Genomic DNA, 18,936 nt, shown 5'->3' with positions numbered 1-18,936 from the left:
AGATGCATTACATGTTGGTCATCCGGGGATCGTTAGGATGAAGGCGTTAGCAAGAAGTTACGTTTGGTGGCCTAACATGGACAAAGAGATAGAGGAATGGGTGGCCACTTGTGATCCATGCCAGGAATCGAGGCCTGCACCCCCGGAGGCGCCCGCCACAGAATGGGAAAAGCCTAAAGCACCCTGGTCGAGAATACACATCGACTTCGCAGGGCCAGTTCAAGGTCAGACCTTCCTCATAGTTGTGGATGCATACTCCAAATGGCTAGAAGTAGTCCTAATGACTTCAACCACGGCAGAGGCAGTCATTAAGGTTCTACGGCGACTTTTCGCCACTCATGGCTTGCCCGACCTCCTGGTCTCCGACAACGGGCCCCAGTTCACGGCCATGCAATTCGAAACGTATTTAGCAGGTCAGGGGATTCGGCATGCCCTCGTCGCGCCATTCCATCCGGCATCAAACGGACAAGCGGAGAGAATGGTGTGATCCGCAAAAGAGGCCCTCGCTAGGATGGGTCCAGGTGATTGGCAAACACGCATTGACCATTACCTATTGATTCAACACATTACCCCCAGCGCTACGACGGGTAGGAGCCCCGCTGAACTACTCATGGGCCGCCGTCTACGGTCTCACCTGGACCGTCTTCACCCGAATTACTCTGCCACCGCACCCCCAGACTCCACAAGCAAAATTCGGAGTTTTAGCATAGGGGATTCGGTATACGCCCACAATTATGCAGGGGGAACATTGTGGATGCCGGCAAAGGTCATTGGCATCACGGGTCCACGATCGTATCTGCTAGAACTGGAAGACGGGCGGAACTGGAAAAGGCACATCGATCAACTACAGGGTTGCCTGGCGCACTCAGACCTTTGAACCGAGAACGAGAGTTACCTGCCAATACAGAATCAACCACCAGAGACCCCCAACACAGAGAACTACGACACCTGCGAGCCCAGGACAGAACAAGAGGAACAACACCAACACAACGAAAACCAACAGATCCCCGAACGCCAAAGTAACGAAAGCCTACAGACTCCCGAACACGAAACAGAGAAAGCAACCAATCCTGCAACTACTTCCGATCAACCCGAACTGCGACGTTCCACCCGAGTAAGACAAACGCCAACATACCTTAAGGACTATATAACTAACCGCAACGTTCCGTCTAAGAGGGGAGGGGTGTTAGATATTAACATATATCGTGGCAAGTCTCCTCTCTGGTCCGCTGCTACCACGGGAAACAGGTATCGTTCTGATTGGTCGAGAGGCGTACCCGATTCCTATAAAAGGGGAACCCTCTGGCCACAGAGCAAGCTGGATCACTACTACTACTAATAAAGAGCTGTTAAGTCACTTCGTGTCCGCAGTCTGTTCTCTCGTTGCCCAGATCTAACAGGGGCAGTGATTGAAGCAGCCTCCCCCAACTCTAGGCAGCCACACCTGGGGAAGGAGAGGTTCCGTCTGACTTGCGGGAGAGATGAAAAGGACAGGAGACCTGATCCAGGTGGGCAAAACTTCCCTTTTCTTCGGATTGAGGTGGAGCCGGTTCCTCCCCCTCCAGACCTTCCCAGCCTCCGGGCAACGCGGAGGTTCCTGGGTGGCCCTGACTGACCAACCAGGGTCCTTTGAGGGTTCTTTTTAACACCAGCCACAGATGAAACCTTTGGGTGTGGATGTCAAAAAGAAGCAGGAAAACCCCAACGGTGGAGACTCCCCACACAGCCCTCCATTCCCAGGCCAGGTCGCTCAGGCGAGGCCACTCAGGCGACCACCCTGTGTCCGGAGGCTGGGAGGGTCCGGATGGAGGGGAAGCAGCTCCCCATTGCTTTCAACGCGCGAGAGAGGGTGGGGCCGAGAGACTTGCAGGACTCCCCCCCCCTCTCTCTGAAGGTCCCTGTCCATCACACCCAGCGGGGTGGGCGGGGGCTGCCTCCAGGCGTCTCCTGCCAATATTGTCCTGAAATCAAGTTGCCTCCCCTTTTCTACAGCAGTCCCACCTCTCCCCCCATTATTCCCATATGCGGTTCAGTACCCCCCCCCCATTCTTTTGAGGTCTCTGCCCTTCTCAGTGCTGTTTGTGGTCTGGGTGAGATTATTAAAAGAAATCATGTTTTTCCTGGAGGCGAAGAGTGGAAGTTGAGGAATTGGGGGGGGGGGGGTAATTAATTAGTGCTAGAGCATGGCGTGTCCTCCGGGGTGGGAGGTCGAAGGGGTGAAGACAGATGAAGGCTCCAAGCGGCCAGGGGGTTTTGCGGCAGGGGGCAAAGGCTTCAGGGGAGGGGGAGGGGGCGCGTGGCTGGTGTGGTTTGTTCTTGCCACCCCCGGGTGCGAAGGAGCGGGGCAGGCGAGAAGCGGGCGCGGCGGCTGTATGTTCGGACAGGGCGAGAGGAGAGAAGGGAGGCGCAGCGACCGGAGGGGCGTTTTGTGCTGGGGGAGGGACAAGGCGTGGTGAAGGGGAGCGGAGTTTGCTAGTTATGGGCAAGGGGTTTGGGCTGGGAGGGGGGGTGTCTGGCCCTGTTGGTGGGAGGTTGATTGTGGGGTTTTTGTGGGTGCGTGTTGTCTGTGGATGGAGAGCGGTTGGAGGAGGAGGAGGGGTTTCAAAGCCAGGGAGGGAACGAGAGGGAAAGTGAGAGCAGCAGGAGAGAATCGGGCAAAGCGCTCTGGAAAGGCAGCAGAGGAGCCGCGAGAGAAGAGAGTTCAAGGGGCCAAAAGAACCGCCATTCTCCCGGAGCTGCTTCAAGGGCTCGGCTGGCAGGGTGCTTGGAGCGTCTCCGATGTTCAGCAGGGATGCTGAAAGTCTCACCTAGATGGGCGACCAGGGCGAGCGCTGCGGAAAAAGCAGAGGGGAGAATTTTCCTGCCTCTTTCTTCCCCCAAAGAAAAGTGGAACTCTCTGCATTCCCCCCCCCCCAAAAAAAAACCTTTCTCAGAATCCCAGCCCCTCCCTTCCCTTCGCTCACCCAGCAGTCCCAAAACTCCGAACACTCGGAAGCCTCTGGCCGCTGAGACTCAAGGCAGGTGGATGTGTTGCCCTTCCTCCCCTTTAGCCCCACTGTGGCCCTCTCTGCCGCCCCCTCTGCCCCCGCCGAAGGATCCCGCAGTCCCGGAGAGGCTCTGGTTCCAGCGCCCTTTGGGCTTCAGCCAAGCCGCCAGGCGGAGCTGAAGGGTCCCTCGGGGAATCTGTACGTGGGCCCTTCCTGATGGAAATTCAGCTCCATCCTCATAGGAGCCTCTTCCTTCCTCCTGTCCAACTTCTCAAAGTAGCTGGTATTCCGCTCGATCCCTTTCTCTCCCACTGTGGCTGGGATCTCCATCTTCCTGGGGCTGATCGAGACTCCCGGGGATTTGGGGTTGGTGGTTGAGTGAGACTGGCTGGCTGGGTTTTGCTTTGCTAAGAGCTGCCCAATAAGAGATGTTACAAGCAGCTGATCAGGCAAGAAAGCTCAGAGGGAGGAAGAGATGCGAGAGGGAGGGAGAAAGGGAGAGGGAGGGAGGGAGGGAGGGAGGGGGAGACCCAGCTGTGTGAGTCCCTTCTGAAGAGCCGATCTGATTGGTTTGCTCTCTGAAGTTGTGAGTGGCTCAGGCTGATTCGTTCAAAATAATCCAAACGGAAGGAAAAGTGAAGAGATTTATTTCAGTTCCCGTTCCTCTTCTCCTTCTCCTTCTCCTTTCTGTTTCCCTTTTTCCCTTTCTCTTCTTCCAATTCCCCTTCTGCTTCCTTCTCCCCTTTTCTTCCTGTTTGCTTCCATTTCACTCTCTACTCCCCTTTCTCTTCCTATTCCTTCCCCCTTTCCCTTCTGTCACTGCTATCCCGCCAAAGGACTGCGCAGCCGGGAGACTCTCCTGTTCCAGCGCCCTTTGGACTCCAGCCAAGCAGCCGGGGGGAGCTGAAGGGCCGCTCTGGGATTTGGCAGGATTCCCCTTCGTGTTGGCCACTCAAACGTCGTCCCAGGAGCCTCATCCTTCCTCCTGTCAAACTTCTCCAACTGGCCGTTCCTCCGGATCCCTTTCTCTCCAACTGTGGCTGGGATCTCCCTCTTCCCGGGGCTGGTCGAGGCTCCCGGGGATTTTGGGTTGGTGGTTGAAGTAGCTTGGCTGGCCGGCTGGGTTTTACTCTGCGTCACAAATAGGCTCCAGGCACTTTGTGGTAGCTGATGGGGGAGGTAAACTCCGTGGAAGGAAAAGACGGGAGAGAAGGAAAGGGAGAAAGAGAAGCAAGGAGAGATGGAGGAGAAGGAGGGAGAAAGAGACTGTATGGGGTCCCTTCTGAAGAGGCGATCTGATTGGTTTGCTCTCTGACGTTGTGAGTGTGTCAGGCTGGTTCTTCTTCAGTTATTTGTAGTTACAAAATAATCCAAAGGGAAGGAAAGGTGAAGGGATTTATTTCCGTTCTCATTCCTCTTCTCCTTTCCCTTTTCTCTTCTTCTTCCAGTTTCCCTTCCCCCTTCCATTCACCTGTCACAGAGCTCATGCAAATTCCTCAATCATTAGGATAACTTCGATTATCTTGTTGGACAGGAAACCACACAGAAATGACACCTTCACTTTATTTATTTATTTATATGAACATCCATCATAATTTCAGACAGTTATAAAACATGTATCAGGGATATAAAAAAGGAGCAGCAAGATGCCCCCCAGGACCATTTCTTACATTACTGTTACTCCAGGGCTCCCATTCATGCAACACACACACCACTCAGAGCCCTGTGCTGTGAGGCTCCAACTCACCTGTGTCTCTTTGGGCCCAGAGCAGGAGATTTGCCAGCTGCCACGGAGGCTCCCCACAAAGGACTCTGTAGCCCTTGAGACCTACCGGTCCCTCTGGGGAGGGGAGGGCAGTGCTCTGGCTAGGAGGGGGAGGGGAGGGGGCTGGGGAGGGGCAAGTGGGAGCTTCTCTTAGTGGGCGAGTTTAGGATCTGTGGGGCAGAGCGAAGCCCTCTTTCCGTCTGTTGGGCATTTGGGGGAAAAGAGGTTTTTTCCAGCTCTGGGCCAAAAAGACTTTGGAATCCGATCTTCCCTCCAATTCTGGACCAGACAGACTCTCTCCTCCCCAGCTGCCCCGTCTGCCTCCCACCTCCCACCTCCCAAAATAGGAAAACTCAAGGGAAATTAAAGGAAGAGAGATGCTTTCAGGAAAGGAGTGGGTGAGAGGACCCAGGATAGAGAAGAGAGCAGAGGTGGGATTCGGCAGGTTCTGGCCAGTTCTGGAGAACTGGTAGCGGAAATTTTGAGCCGTTCAGAGAACTGGTAAATATCACCTCTGGCTGGCCCCACCCTCATCTGTTCTCTGCCTTCCGGAGTCCCAGCTGATCGGAGTCTTTTGTTGCCCTGCACAGGAGAATGGCGCTGGAAAGCAGGTTGGCGGGGTGGGGAGGGAATGGGGATTTTGCAGTACCCTCCCCCTGCCACGCCCACCAAGCCTCACCCACAGAACCGGTAGTTAAAAGTTTTGAATCTCACCACTGGAAGAGAGGGAGGGTGGATTGAGAGGGAGATGTGTGATCCACTTGATCCCTTTCACCTTGGAGAGAGGTATTCAACGGTCATCTCTAGTGCCTGCAACAAACTCCTGCAGTCTTCAGAGTTCTTGGATAGGAAGCCAGTTAAGCTTCCCTTCCCTTCCCTTGGTTTTCTTCTTTTCCCCTCCCTCCTTCCCTCCCTCCAATCCCCCTCGCACCCCCTCCCCCATGTCATTTAGCACTTTGAGACCCTTCTGTGTGCTCAGTTCTTCTGGGAGCCTTTCTTATGGCTTTCACATGCACCCCTCATGTTTTCCTTTTATTCAACAAGCATTGCCTTTCTCAGGACCCCCCTCTTCCCTTGTGACACCCCCCCCCATATTGAGAGGTCCCCAGTTGCTGAGGGGTCTAGGAGGGGGCAACCCCCAGCATCTCCCCACAGCTGGATCCAAGACGATGATAGAAAAGGTCAGGGAGACTTTCCTGGGCTGATTGTGGGCTGGGGTATGTAGGTTCCCCCAACAGGGTTCCCTCTGAGGGTCTGCGGGGCTTTTGAGGGGAAGGCAACACATGGGGAGCCCCCTCCTCATGGAAGGCTCTGAGAGGATCCTGGTAAGGAAAACACCTCTGAAAGGGTCGCCCAGCAGGTCAGAGGTCGCCTGCTGGACATTGGAAACTCAATTGACCCACAAGAGAGACCCCCGTCCCTCCTTCCTTGCCCAGAATGGCTTCTCCTCCCCCTTTGGCCCTTTTATGGGGGAGGCAGAGAGGACGGAGGCCCCTTGGAGAGGAAGCCCTAAGATGGCCTCACCCAGCCCCTGTTTTCTAACAAGGCCATCAACTCCTTCATGGAAATGAGGTTTGGACAGAGACTGGCACTCTGCTTTGCAGCCCCCCAAGTCTTGGTTACCTGTTTTGCTTTCCGTAATTGGTTTTTCCATCCAAATTGGGTGGCAGAGACCTTGGTGGATGCCTGTCAAACTCTAGTTGCCAATCTGCATCTTACAGGCAGAGGAATTGTGGGATGAATGTAGGAAACACTAAGGAGACCTCAGCTATTCCTTGACCTCTCTTCTGACCAAACTTTGGGGGAAAGCTGGGAATAGCTGTAAATTCGATTGTTTGGATTTTAATTGACCAATCGCATTTTCCATTATTGTCAGTATTCCTCCGTTCCTTTAAATTACAATTTGCCCTGGCTGTCCAACAATTATCCTAAAGGATCGTTGAGGTTAAAAGAACTGGAAGCCAAATACATTTAGAATATTATATACTGTCCTGGATATTGTCTCTCAAAACCTAAATTCTGATTCCCCCCCAAAAAAATATATTAATGCTATTACTTTGTCTTCTGTCTGACAATTGTCACTATTTGGTGAAGGCATGCAACTTCCTTAGGAGAATGGGACTCCATGAAAAGTCTCCTAAGAGAGAAATCAATTCTTCATGGGCCACATTAAAGGCTATCAAAGTCTTTAATCCATGTCAGTAACTTTGTCCTTTTAAGTGCATTTTTTCAGCGTTGCAGGAAGAATAATCTGGACTTCCTGCAATAACCTCTATAAAGCATCTCTTTACCGATCCCAGAGGGTCATACTTGTGGGTCAGCCAGGAGTTCTGCCTCTTGTGCATTGCATGAAAGAGCCCCAATGTGAAGCTTGTCCTGGAAAGAGGAGCCCAAGGGGTCTCTGGGGGGGGGGGGGGGGCTCCTCCCACCAAGGAGTCTTCCTGCCTGCTGCATTGGAGGATGGAGGCAGAAAGCAAGTCAGGCTGGGATAAATACTCTCCGTTCTTTTTTTCAAGAATATTTTTTATTATTTTATATTGTATATTTCCATTTTATGTTGAGCAGTGTGTCTCTAGGTGTCCAAGGTGTTAACATACAAACGTACAAACATCATCATCATCATCATCATCATCATCATCATCATCATCATTATAATCACATATAATCGCAGCTGATAAGGGAAGAGAGCTTGTGGCTTAGAGGTTATTATAACTGCCTAACATGTAAAATAGCCCAAGTTCAAATCCCAGTAAGGGTATTGCTAGCTGATGAGAGCTGAATAGCTTGAAATAGATCTATACTAGTCTCCCTTCATTTATTTATCAATCATATTATAACGTAGATTATTGTATCAATTATATAACCATCAACAAAAATTTATTCATCTGTTTTTCTTTCTCATGTAAACCACATTTCACCTAATTCCACTCCTCTAACCTCAACATCTGTCTTTTAACCATTTATAGAATAGTTCCCATGTTATGAAATAATCTGAATCTTCTTTTCCTTTGATTCTCAGGGTTAACCTACCCATCTCTGCACATTCCAGAATTTTTAAATTAATATTATTATATCATCTGCAGGGGTTTCTGGGTTTTTTCAGCATTGAGCTTAATCCTCTCCATTCTGGAAGCCTGCAGAGACCTGGATGACTCCTTGCACACAGACTGGGACACCCCAAACCCCCCATGTCCTCAGGACTGTGTAGTAGACAGGAGAGAGGAGGGGTCATAGCCCCCCCCCTCTGTTGAGAGAGGGCTGTTCAGTTTTAAGATAGATGGCCTCTTGGACCCCTCTTTCCAACCAGGGGTCTCCTCTGTCCGGAGGGTGGACTTTGCTCTCTCCCAAGACAGCAACACGGTCCTTTCTCCAGTTCCAAGGAGCCCCCCCCCATTTGCCCTCTGATTCAGGTGAACCTGAGGGGGCAGATAAGCCTCAAGGCCTCTCAGAGAGCTCATGCCTGACCTTCACAAGGCTAACCACCAAACGGCTGCAAAGAGGACGAATCCTTCCATCCCCCACCATTCAGTCAGAACTGAAGAAGCTTCTTGGAGGAGAAGTGAAACGTTTTCAAGGAAAAAAAACCAAGAAATTCCAGCTGTCTTTTGAAAAGCCCCTTTGGGATGTGCGCTGAAGATGTCCCAAAGAGCGATGGGGCTTTCGGAGTCTGTTCCGTGGCTGAAGAAGGAAAAGGGATGAAGTGGGAGATCCTTCCTTTTAGGCTGCACCTCAGGTCTTGTGCAGAAGGTGCCCTTTGCAAAGAGCAGGTGAGCCTGTCAGGCCTGCTTGGGAGGAATTCAGTTTCTGCCCTGGGTGAAGGGTGTTATTTGATGGCCGAGTCCATGGGCAGAGGTGGGATTGAACCAAGGTTTGGACGGTCACTTCTTGGAAAGCCCCACAGAACCTGCCCATCCTACGGTCCACATTCAGGGCTCTGCTTCGTGACCCAGGCAAGGACACCAAAGGGGGCTCGTTCTTAGCCTCCCATCCCTGAGCAGGGGGGTCCTCTGTGCTTTGCCTTCCACGGCTGGTTGCTGGTGGTTTCAGGTAGACAGAATTTAACAGAACAACAGAATTGGAAGGGACCTTGGAGGTCTTCTAGTCCAACCCCCTGCTTAGGCAGAACCCCATGGATTCCCCACTGCTGAGTTCCACTCAACTGTCAACCTTCCCTTCTGAGCTGAAGGGGGGGGGGAATCCAAGGGAGGGAGGGGTCAAGGGTTGAGTAGAGGGAGAAGTGTTGTTTGACCTCTAGGTTACCTGGATACCTGGATTCTGTTGGAACTCTTTTCCGTTGATGAGTGAGGCCATGCAGGCTTGAGTGGCTCAGACAGAGAGAGAGAGAGACACACACACACACAGAGAGAGACAGACAGACAGACAGACAGACAGACAGAGACAGAGACAGAGAGGTGAGTAGGACTTGGTTTCTGGCCTTGGGTATTTTGTTTTCTTCCTGGGGAGTTTGACCCTGGGATGGAGAGTCCTGGAGGGGAAGCACCAGTGGTGTATTAACCACTAAGCAGGCTAAGCACGTGCTCAGGGCTCCAGGCCCAAAGGGGGAACCACAAAGTTGAGAAAGAAAAAAACAACCAATGAACCAGCTTGGCTTCCTTTGTCCAGTATGTAGAAAGGAGGGGGGGCACCAAGATTTGTCAGTGCTTAGGGCACCAGGGAGCCTTAATCTGCTACTGGGAAGCACCAACCATTAAAACCAGAAATTGACTCTTCTTCCTCCATCCCTTTTCTCTTTCAGGAATGGACCCAAATGAGCTGTTGCGGCCATCCAGGGAAAGACCCCAGACCGTCTTTGGAGAGCCCTGGAAAGTTGCATTGTTTATCGTTGGGGTCTATGTATTCGTTGGCCTCTGCATTTTGTACCACGAATGCAAGTAAGTTACTTTTGTTAAAGGGAGCATCATCACCACAACCTGGGGAGCCCTGGGGCACTGAAAGCCCCCCCCCAAATGTTGGTGGAACTAACAGGAGCAAGGATAGAATCCCTCAGGGCTGGAAGGGACCTTGGAGGTCTTCTAATCCAACCCCCAAACTTTGAAAATCTCCAGTAATGCAGCCCCCATCAAGAATAACCTCTATTGTCATTGTTAAGAAAACAATGTACCAGTCAGTTAGATTTGATTCTTTTCCTCTTCTTCCATCCACAGAAAAAGGTGTCTGCAAGTGTCACCAGAAAAACAAAATGAAGATGTGGAGGCCACCATAATCACGGTGGAACCGTACGTACCGGGACCCATCTATCCCAACATCATCTCAATTGATGAGCGAAGGATGTCAGACGTTCTGCCTTGCACGACAATGTGATGGTTGGTAAGTGTTTGTCCATTTTTCTTTATTTTTTTTATTTTAAAGGCATTTTGTTATTGCTGTTGTTATTTAATTCTTAATGCCTTTTGTTCTTTTGCATTTCTTGCTTTGGGCTTTTGGGTGGGGGTGGTTGGACTATGGAAGCTAACAGGAAAGAAAATTAAGAGCCTTTAACCTTAATTTGGTTGCTCAGTTTTATTGTTTTAACAGATGTTTTAACAGATTAAGAGAGTTGGAAGGGACCTCATAGGTCATCTAGTCCAACCCCCACTCAAGCAGGGGGCCCTACACCATTTCTGACAAATGGCAGTCCAATCTCTTCTTGAAAGTCTCAAGTGATGAAGCTTTTTTTTCTTGCTTACTTTTTATTATTATTAAAATGTTCAATCTGTGTTTCTTTTTCCCTAGGACAAATCACAGCCATGGGTGAACTTCCAGCCATCACATTGTTGACCAGGGCTGAACGTCTGACATCGTCTCCCATCAATTATGGTGATGTTGGGATCGATGGATTCCGGTATGGAGGTTCCACCATGATGGAGGCCTCCTCATCTTCAGCTGGTGATTCTGGTGACACTTGCAACACCTTCAATGCAGAGGCCAAACAAGACATAGACCCCAAAGGCGAACAATGTCACTTTCCAGGGTCTCCAAAGAACTTTGGTGGTCTCTCCCTGGATGGCCGCATCAGCTCTGTATCGGCTTGTTTGTTTTTAGCCTTGGGGCTCTAATAAATAAATTTTAAATTCAAGATTGTTCTCTGAATATTTCTTACCGGTTCTTCTTTGAGATCCTTGTTTTCTTTTAGGAATTCTGCCTTCTCCCATCCTGCTTTAGACCCAAACAAAGGAGACGATTATTCTCTCTCCAAAGATTTTCTATCTGCAAAGCTTCATTTGAAATATTTGTTCTCCAAAATATCAAGACCAGAATAAAATTACCCCCCCCCCAATTTTTAACTGAATGATCAGACTTGATTCAAGTAAAACCTAATTAAACGGTGTTTTGATTTTTTATATATAGCCTTACATTTTAAATTTAGTTTTGCTATGTTTTGAATAAGTGGAAAGGAGTCACCTCTTATTTCCCCCAACTTTCTTCCAGGCCACCCAATTCAGACAGACGTCCAATTTCCCAAAGTGTCTTCCGAATTCAAAGTGTTGCCCCTCCCCCTCAAGAGAGGGGGCTCCCAATGTGAGGCCTTCCTTCCCTTGAAGGGCTGGGCAGAGCCCCAGAGGGAGCCCCCTTGAAGGAGCCCCAGACAAAGTCAGCCCAGGAAAGATTTCCTGGCATTTTGCATGATGTCCTAATTGTGGATCCAGCTGTGGGGAGAGGCTGGGGGTTTCCCCTCAGAGACCCCTCAGCAACTGGGGACCTTGGAGTAGAAGCTCAAAGGGGGATCCTTAGGGGCCTCAGGCAGAGTCTCTTGCGCAAAAGAAGGGGGGGAAATGGAGGTGGGAAATGTACGGAAGGACCTCCAAGGCCCCCAGGAAGCTCAGCACACAGAAGGCCTTCAACCTGCTAAAGAACTTAAGGAGTGGGAAGGGAAGAGAGGGGGAGGGAGGAGAAGAAGAGGAGGAGGGAGGGAGGGAGGAGAAAACGAAGGGATGCTTAACTGGATTCCTATCCTTGAACTGTGAAGACTGCAGAAGCTTCTTCCAGGCACTAGAGATGACCTTTGAATCTCTCTCTCCAAGGTCAAAGGGATCAAGTGGATCACTCAGCTCCCCTTCAATCCATCATCTCCCCTCCCTCCCTTCTCTATCCTGGATCCTCTCGCCCACTCCTTTCTCAGAACTGACTGGATTCACTTAATGTCCTTTGAGATTTCCTATTTTGTGAGGTGGGAGGCAGATGGGGCAGCTGGGAAGGAGAGAGTCTGTCCGGTCTAGGATTGGAGGGAAGATTGGATTCCAAAGTCTTTTTGGCCCAGAGGCAGAAAACCTCTTTCCCCGAAAGTGTCTGACTGATGGGGAGAAGGAAGGAAGGTGGAAAGAGGGGTAAGGGGTGGGGGGCCCATTCCTTGAGGGATCTGTGGCCCCTGCAGAGCTCCCCATTCACCCCAATAGACCCCAACACCCTCTGTGGCCCTTTGGAACTTCCTCCCCCCCGAACCCAGTTTGGCCCCTGAAGTAACAATTGTGCAAGACCCTCCTTGGTTCAGGGAGTTTAATGACGGACCTTGATGTTTTCGGCACACTAAGAAGATTCCAGAAGTTTAGAGTTCCTTCTGAGCTAACCTGCTTGTCTTTCACTTCTACTTAAAGTTGGGGGGAGGGAGGGAGAAGAGGGAACCCCGAGATCCTGGACAGAAGCATCAGCTCCTCTCCGTAGTTTCCCAGGCATTTGGGAGGGGGCCACCACCAGGGCCCCCAGGCAGCCAGGCAACCCCTCCCCCAGTTGAGGTGCCCTGGAAACAGGCAGGAGGCCCTGAGTCGAGACTGGGATGGAAACCCCAAAGTTCCCTTTGACCTCCTGGGAGCCTCTGGGTGGAGCTTGGCGCTGCGTCCTCTGGAAATTGGCTGCCCTTCATGTCTCTCGGTTGTCATCCTTAAGCAGATCCTGGCACACAAGGGGAAATTGGGGGTGACCTTGCTTGAGGAGGATGCTTTTTAGGCTGTGCCTTTATGTTTTTGTTTAATTCACTTGAATTAATAATAAAGCTTAAAATCTCTTTTTTCACAGTGAGAATGGAATGGAATTCACGGTGAGAATGTAATAGAACAGAACAGAATAGACAGAGTTGGAGGGGACCTTGGAGGTCCTCAAGACCAACCCCCTGTTCAAGCCGGAAGCACTAAACTATTTCAGATAAATGCTTCTCCAATCTCTTCTTGAAAACCTCCCTCAATGGAGCAGCCACAACTTCCAGGATTCAAAGTCTTCCATTGGTTAATAGATTTTCACTGTCAGGGAATTTCTCCTGGCTTCTCGGTTGGATCTCCCTTTGCTGGGCTTCCATCCGTTGCTTCTTTTTCCTGCCTTCAGGGGCTCCGGAGGATGAAAGGAGCCCCTCTTCTCAGTGAGAGTCACTCAAGTATTGGGCGATGCTCTCCCATCCCCTGCAGCCCTTCTCTTCCTCAGACCGGACATTCCTGGTCCCTTCATCAGTCATCTCCTCGTTCAGCCTCCAGACCCCCCACCCTCTTCCTTACCTTTCTCTGCCCACTGAGGGAGTCGCCTTTAGCAATGGAGGCCGAGGGATTTTGGGTTGGGAGAGCTGACAGTGAAACTCCCCAAAGCTGCTCTGACAGTCCCATAAAGCCTGTTTTGAACCCAGAACCCTACTTTGTTCGTTAGGTAGCAAAGAAATAATTGCCAGACAGAATCCTGGGAGGGACGAAGGTTCCACCCGAGAGATCGACAGTTAGGGACTGTTGGCCTGGACACAGTTCCCAAAAGGAGCACAATTTTTAGCAACGCCTGGACTTTGCTGTGAGGACGGAAGAAAAGAAAGGAAAGAAGGAGAGTAGAATGAAACAAGCTTGTCCAAAATTGCTATCAGGACAACAGGGAGTCCTTGACTTATAACAATCTGTTTAGGGACTGAAGTTACAACGGCACTGAGAAAAGTGAATCATTACCAGTTTCATACTTACGACCGCTGCAGCACCCCTTGGTCACATGGTCCACATTCAGGCACTTGGGAACTGGTGTGTATTTATGACACTCGCAGTATCTGGAGGTCATGGGATCACCATAAGATTTGCTTAATGACCACATGATTTACTTAATAACTGCACTCATTTGCTTAGCAACTATGGCAAAAAAGGTTGTAAAATGAGACAGAACTTTGTTAACAACCATCTTGCTTAGTAACAGAAATTGTGGTCATAAGTGGAGGACTACCTTGATTGCCTGATAGTCCATTGGAATTTATCTCCAGAGATGTTCGGGATCTCATAATCAGAATTTCACCTTCTTCTCCCTTCTGCTCGCTTTCTAGGAGCCTGGAGAAAAGTCCCTCTGAAGGGCTTATTTCTAGGGTTTCTGGGGCTGGAAGCAGCCTGAGATGACTGAGGGGAACCCACAAGATCAAGGGTTGCACTGCTGGGCTTCCCACCTTGGAGAGAGAGAGAGAGAGAGACAGAGACAGAGACAGAGACAGAGAGAGAGAGAGAGAGAGAGAGAGAGAGACCCTCTTTCTTTCGTCTGATGGAGTTTGTGAGACACCTGATCTCCTGCTTGCAGCTATTCACCTGGTGCAGCCACAAGGAGCCCAATCTCATAAGGATGAAGTCTGACTCTCCTGTGAGGTTTCTCCACCCACATCTTCTGGACTCCGGTCTCAACCTGGCCCATGCAGTGGAGAAAATAATGGGCTGTTTGCAGTGTCCTTATCACCCAAATAACAGGATGGAGACAGGATGGTGGATCTCATGGAAAAGCCTCTTTCACAGGGCAGGAGCAACTCTGGGAAAGGTGAGCTAACTAGGTGTCATTGGATGAAAACCTCTGAGAAAGAGGACCTGGAGGCCCCCAGCGTCTCTGGCTTGGTGGGATGGCCAATGGTTCTCATGGAGATTATCAAACAACAAAGTTCGAGCTTGCCTCCCATAGAATCCATCTTAAGACTTTTCTGATTCATTCTCTCATACATAAACTTTTAGTGCTGTCCATAGGAATCATTGCTGAAATCATTTTTTAAAAGGTGTCAAATTCATTGGCAGTTGGTGAACAACAAATCCCTCTGAATGACTTTCATAGAGTTCTCTTTAGCAAGATTTATTGAGGTGAAAAGGAAGGCAGTTATAAGAATTCGAGTCATTCAACCATTTGGAAACATGTAGATATGTTATTTGACTCCTGCATACTATCTAAGTGGAAATAATTCAGGTATTCTTTCAAATAAAAGGACATTATACCATTCTTATAATATGATGGGTTTTTTTATCATGTTTTTACATTTGTTCTGGCTGTAAGCTGCTCCTTTGTGTTCAGGTCTGGCCTCAGAAGGATAATGTAGCACTTGGGGATGAAGATGCAGACCAGCAGACCAGCACTGGAGGCCAGGATGGAGAAGACCTGAACAGCCACCATGTATTTCCCTTTGGTGCTCAGGTAGGTGGGCACAAAAGTCACCCAGACACTGCAGAAGACCAGCATGCTGAAGGTGATCAGCTTGGCTTCGTTGAAGGCCCCAGGCAGATTCCTGGCCAGGAAAGCCACCGTGAAGCAGATGGCAGCCAGGAAGCCCATGTAGCTGAGGGTGACGTAGAACATGACAACGGCCCCTTCGTTGCACTGCAGGATGATCTCTCCAGGCTGGGAGTGGAGGTCAGAGTCAGGGAAGGGGGGAGAAACTCCCAGCCAGATGGAGCAGATGATAATTTGGACAGCAGAGCAAGACAGGATGATGGAGTTGGCCAAGCTCTTCCCCAACCATCTCTTCACTCGGTTTCCTGGTTTTGTGGCCAGGAAAGCCAGCACCACCGTGATGGTTTTGGCCAATAGAGAAGAAATGGCAACTGAGAAGATGATACTGAAAACTGTCTGTCGGAGAAGGCAGGTGGCTTTCCTTGGTTGACCAATGAAGAGAAGAGGAGACAAGAAGCAAAGCAGGAGGGAGACCAGGAGGATGTAGGAGAGATCCCGATTGTTGGCTTTGACAAGGGGAGTTTCTCCATATTTAATGAAGATAATTAAAACAAGGCCTGTAGTTAGGAACAATAGTAGGGCAAAAGAGACCAGGATGATTCCCAGAAGTTCTTCATAAGACAGGAAATTTATAACTTTGGGGATACATTGGACTCTGGCCTCATTTGGATATTTATCATTGGGACATTTGGTGCATTTTTGTGTATCTGAGAAAGACAAAAAGCAACATTTCTTTAATATTTTGTCCTTTTACCTTAGAGAAAATATCTTCTTCAGATAACAGCTGATACCACAGGCATTTTCCAGGGCGCTGCTCTGGAGAGTCCAAAGAAGGGTTAAACACAGCCAATCTGCCCAGAACTGAATTGAAACTTTAAGCCACGCCTCTGGTGCCGACTCTCCCCAGATTTTTTCAATTCAGCTAGCCCAGTGGACGCTTTAAGATTTTCTCCAGTTCTAAGATTGATTCCTTGGACTCTCCAGAGGAAGAATAATTTTTTAAAACAGCATATTTAAGGATTTTTAGAGCAGGCTGGTGAGTTTAAATTTAAGTTTGTTTTTTTCCCTTTTTAATTGGGTTTTTCTCACCCTTTCGGCTCTCCTGGAGTCCGGGGCTTTGCTCTGGCTCCTAGAAGCCGGAGGCAGCTGTTGGGGGAAGCACGTGGGTCGGAGTGCCGACGCCAGCGCTGTTGGGGCACCCCTACTGGGGGCCGATTCCCACTGGAAGCCCTCCGTTGCAATTTGTGCTTCTAGCAAGTCAAATTGCTGCGTGGGCTCCCAGGGCAGCCATTTTGGCTTCTTCCCTCTTTAAAATTGGCGCGAAAAGCTCCGGTGAGTTCCGGCCGCCATTTTGGATTGCGCAATCTTCCGGCTTTACTTTTAAAAGTTTTTTGCCGCAGCTGCCTGGTGCCTGGCTCTTTGCAGGAGCCGCGTGGAGTCAGACTTGCCCGGTGTGACCGGCGACCTGGGCCCCAATCCAAGCAAGTGATAGCGGCGTGGGATCGTGGCCTGCTGGGTCGCCTCCTTTACTCTCCTGCAGGTGCTGGGAGCGAATTCTGCTCGCGCCTAAGAAATTCCAAGCTACTTCAGGCCTTGCAGTTTCTCTGTCTCCTCAGGAGCATCGTGCTGCGGTGGGCTTTCTGGAGGTGGTGAGTGGTGGTTTTCCCATCCCCCTACTGCCCCAACCAGTGATTGTTACCATGGCAGATCAGGCCCCTGAGACTTCTGAGGGTGTCACTTCCAGAGCCCCTGTAAGACAGGCCGGGAAAGCTGCCAGGGAGGCCATTAGAGGGAATAAGCCTTACTCCAGGCATGGCCCCAAGCAGGGCTCAGGCCTAGACAAAGATGCATTAAGGCGACAGAAGGCCTTAGAAAAACAGGTTTCCAAAGCCCAACAGCAGGCCCAATCTTCCCTTTCGGTGTCTCCTGGGGAGCCCTCCAGGGAAATTCCTCCAGCCCAGGGAGGCCCCATTTCTGATAGTGAAGAAGAAGGGGATTCCTTGGCCATGGCAACTTCTCCAGGCCATTCCATGGCTGATCAGGCTGATCTCTTTGCCTGTCCCTCTGATATGGAGGAGGGACCAGCTCCAATGGGGCCCTTAGCCCCTCAACAGCCGATTCCCGGGCCCACTCAAGGGGTTCGCCCCATTGAGGACCAAGGGCCTAACCTATCCACTGAAATGCAGGAAATAATTAACAGGGCCATTTCCCAGGGCATTGAGGCAGGCATGCGAAAAGGTGGCAAGCGCACTCGCAAGACCCACCATTTGCAACCCCAGGAGGATTCCAGAGAGATGACTCCTAGCCTTCCACCTCCGTCCCTGCATTCTTCAGTGGCCTCCGATGAGTCAGACTGGGAGGAAGAAGAGGATTTTCTTCCTAGGCAGGAAGCTGAATTCTCTGGGGATGAGGCAAGCCCCGCCAAAAAGCCGGCCTTTTCAGGCTTATTTAATTTGGATAATTTCAAAACCATTTTAGATAAGGCTAAGATCTCAACTCACATGGGGTCCACCCCCCCAGCTCAGGTGGTTGTAGACCCTGATGATCTATCTGGGGATCTCTTTGAGGAACCCATTTCGGTCCAGGAAATAGTTCCTGTACCCAAGATGTTCCTCAATTTAGTTCAAAGACAGTGGGCGCAGCCAGCTACCATGGCTACCCCCAGCAGCCATGACAAGAAGCTATATACGGTGGATGCCAGCCTGGAGGAGCTGCTCAAGCTCCCTCCTATCGATCCCCCTGTAGCGGCTCTTACCTCCTCTTCTGTGCTCCCTCCTGACCTGTTGGAGGGGCTCAAGGCTGAGGACAAGAGAACCGAAACTGCTTGTCACAAGACCCATCAGGCAGCTGCATGGGCCATTAAGTCCTCCGCTTCAGCCTCCTTTTTCTCCAGGGCGGCTCTCCTGTGGCTGAGGCAGTTGTTGAGGAAGATACCTGCCAAGGACGTTAAAGTCAGGCAGGATATCAATAAAATCATGGCAGCCACAGAGTACACTGCTGATGCCACTCTGAATGCTGCTAAGTTTGCCTCGCGTGCCCTAGCGTCTAATGTTACTTCCAGACGCCTCCTGTGGCTTAGGCACTGGAATGTGGATATGCGCTCCAAATGGAAGCTTGTTACTGCCCCCTTTAAAGGGGACAAGCTGTTTGGTGAGGTCCTTGATCCAGTCCTTGTGGAAAACAAGGACAAAAAGAAAGTGATGCCATCAGTCACCAAAAAGCCTGATCGTAAAGGTCCTGGCTCTTACAGGAGGCAGGCCTTTCGGAACAATGAGCCCTCCACCAGCTCCGCCCCCTATCATCGGGCGTATCCCCAGCAGGGTGAGCGGTCTCAGGACCGTCAGTCCTTTCGAGACAGAGGTCGCCAGCAGCCCTTCTCCAAGCGGCCATTTCGGGGGGGCTCCAGCTCCCGACCCTTTAGGAGGTATAAATGACCATCACAGGTCAGCTCCCATAGGAGGGCAGTTGCAGTTGTTCCACGCCAAATGGGAGCAGACCACGTCGGACCAGTGGGTTCTTCAAACGGTCCGCACGGGTCTCACTTTAGAATTCTGGTCCCCCCCTCCCCGCCACTTCATCCGGTGTCCAGTTCCCTCAGGGTTAGTCAAAAGATCCCTCATGGAACAGGAGATAAGGCACCTCAAGGAGATCAGGGCCATAGAACCTGTCCCAGCAGGCCAGGAAGGAAGAGGGTTTTACTCCATCCTGTTTCTGGTCCCCAAAAACTCAGGAGGGTGGAGGGGGATATTAGATCTAAAGAGG

Source organism: Natrix helvetica, assembly GCF_964273705.1.
Source record: "Natrix helvetica genome assembly, chromosome: 5".
NCBI classification, from domain to species: Eukaryota; Metazoa; Chordata; class Lepidosauria; order Squamata; family Natricidae; genus Natrix; species Natrix helvetica.
Note: the sequence above shows the minus strand (reverse complement) of the source record.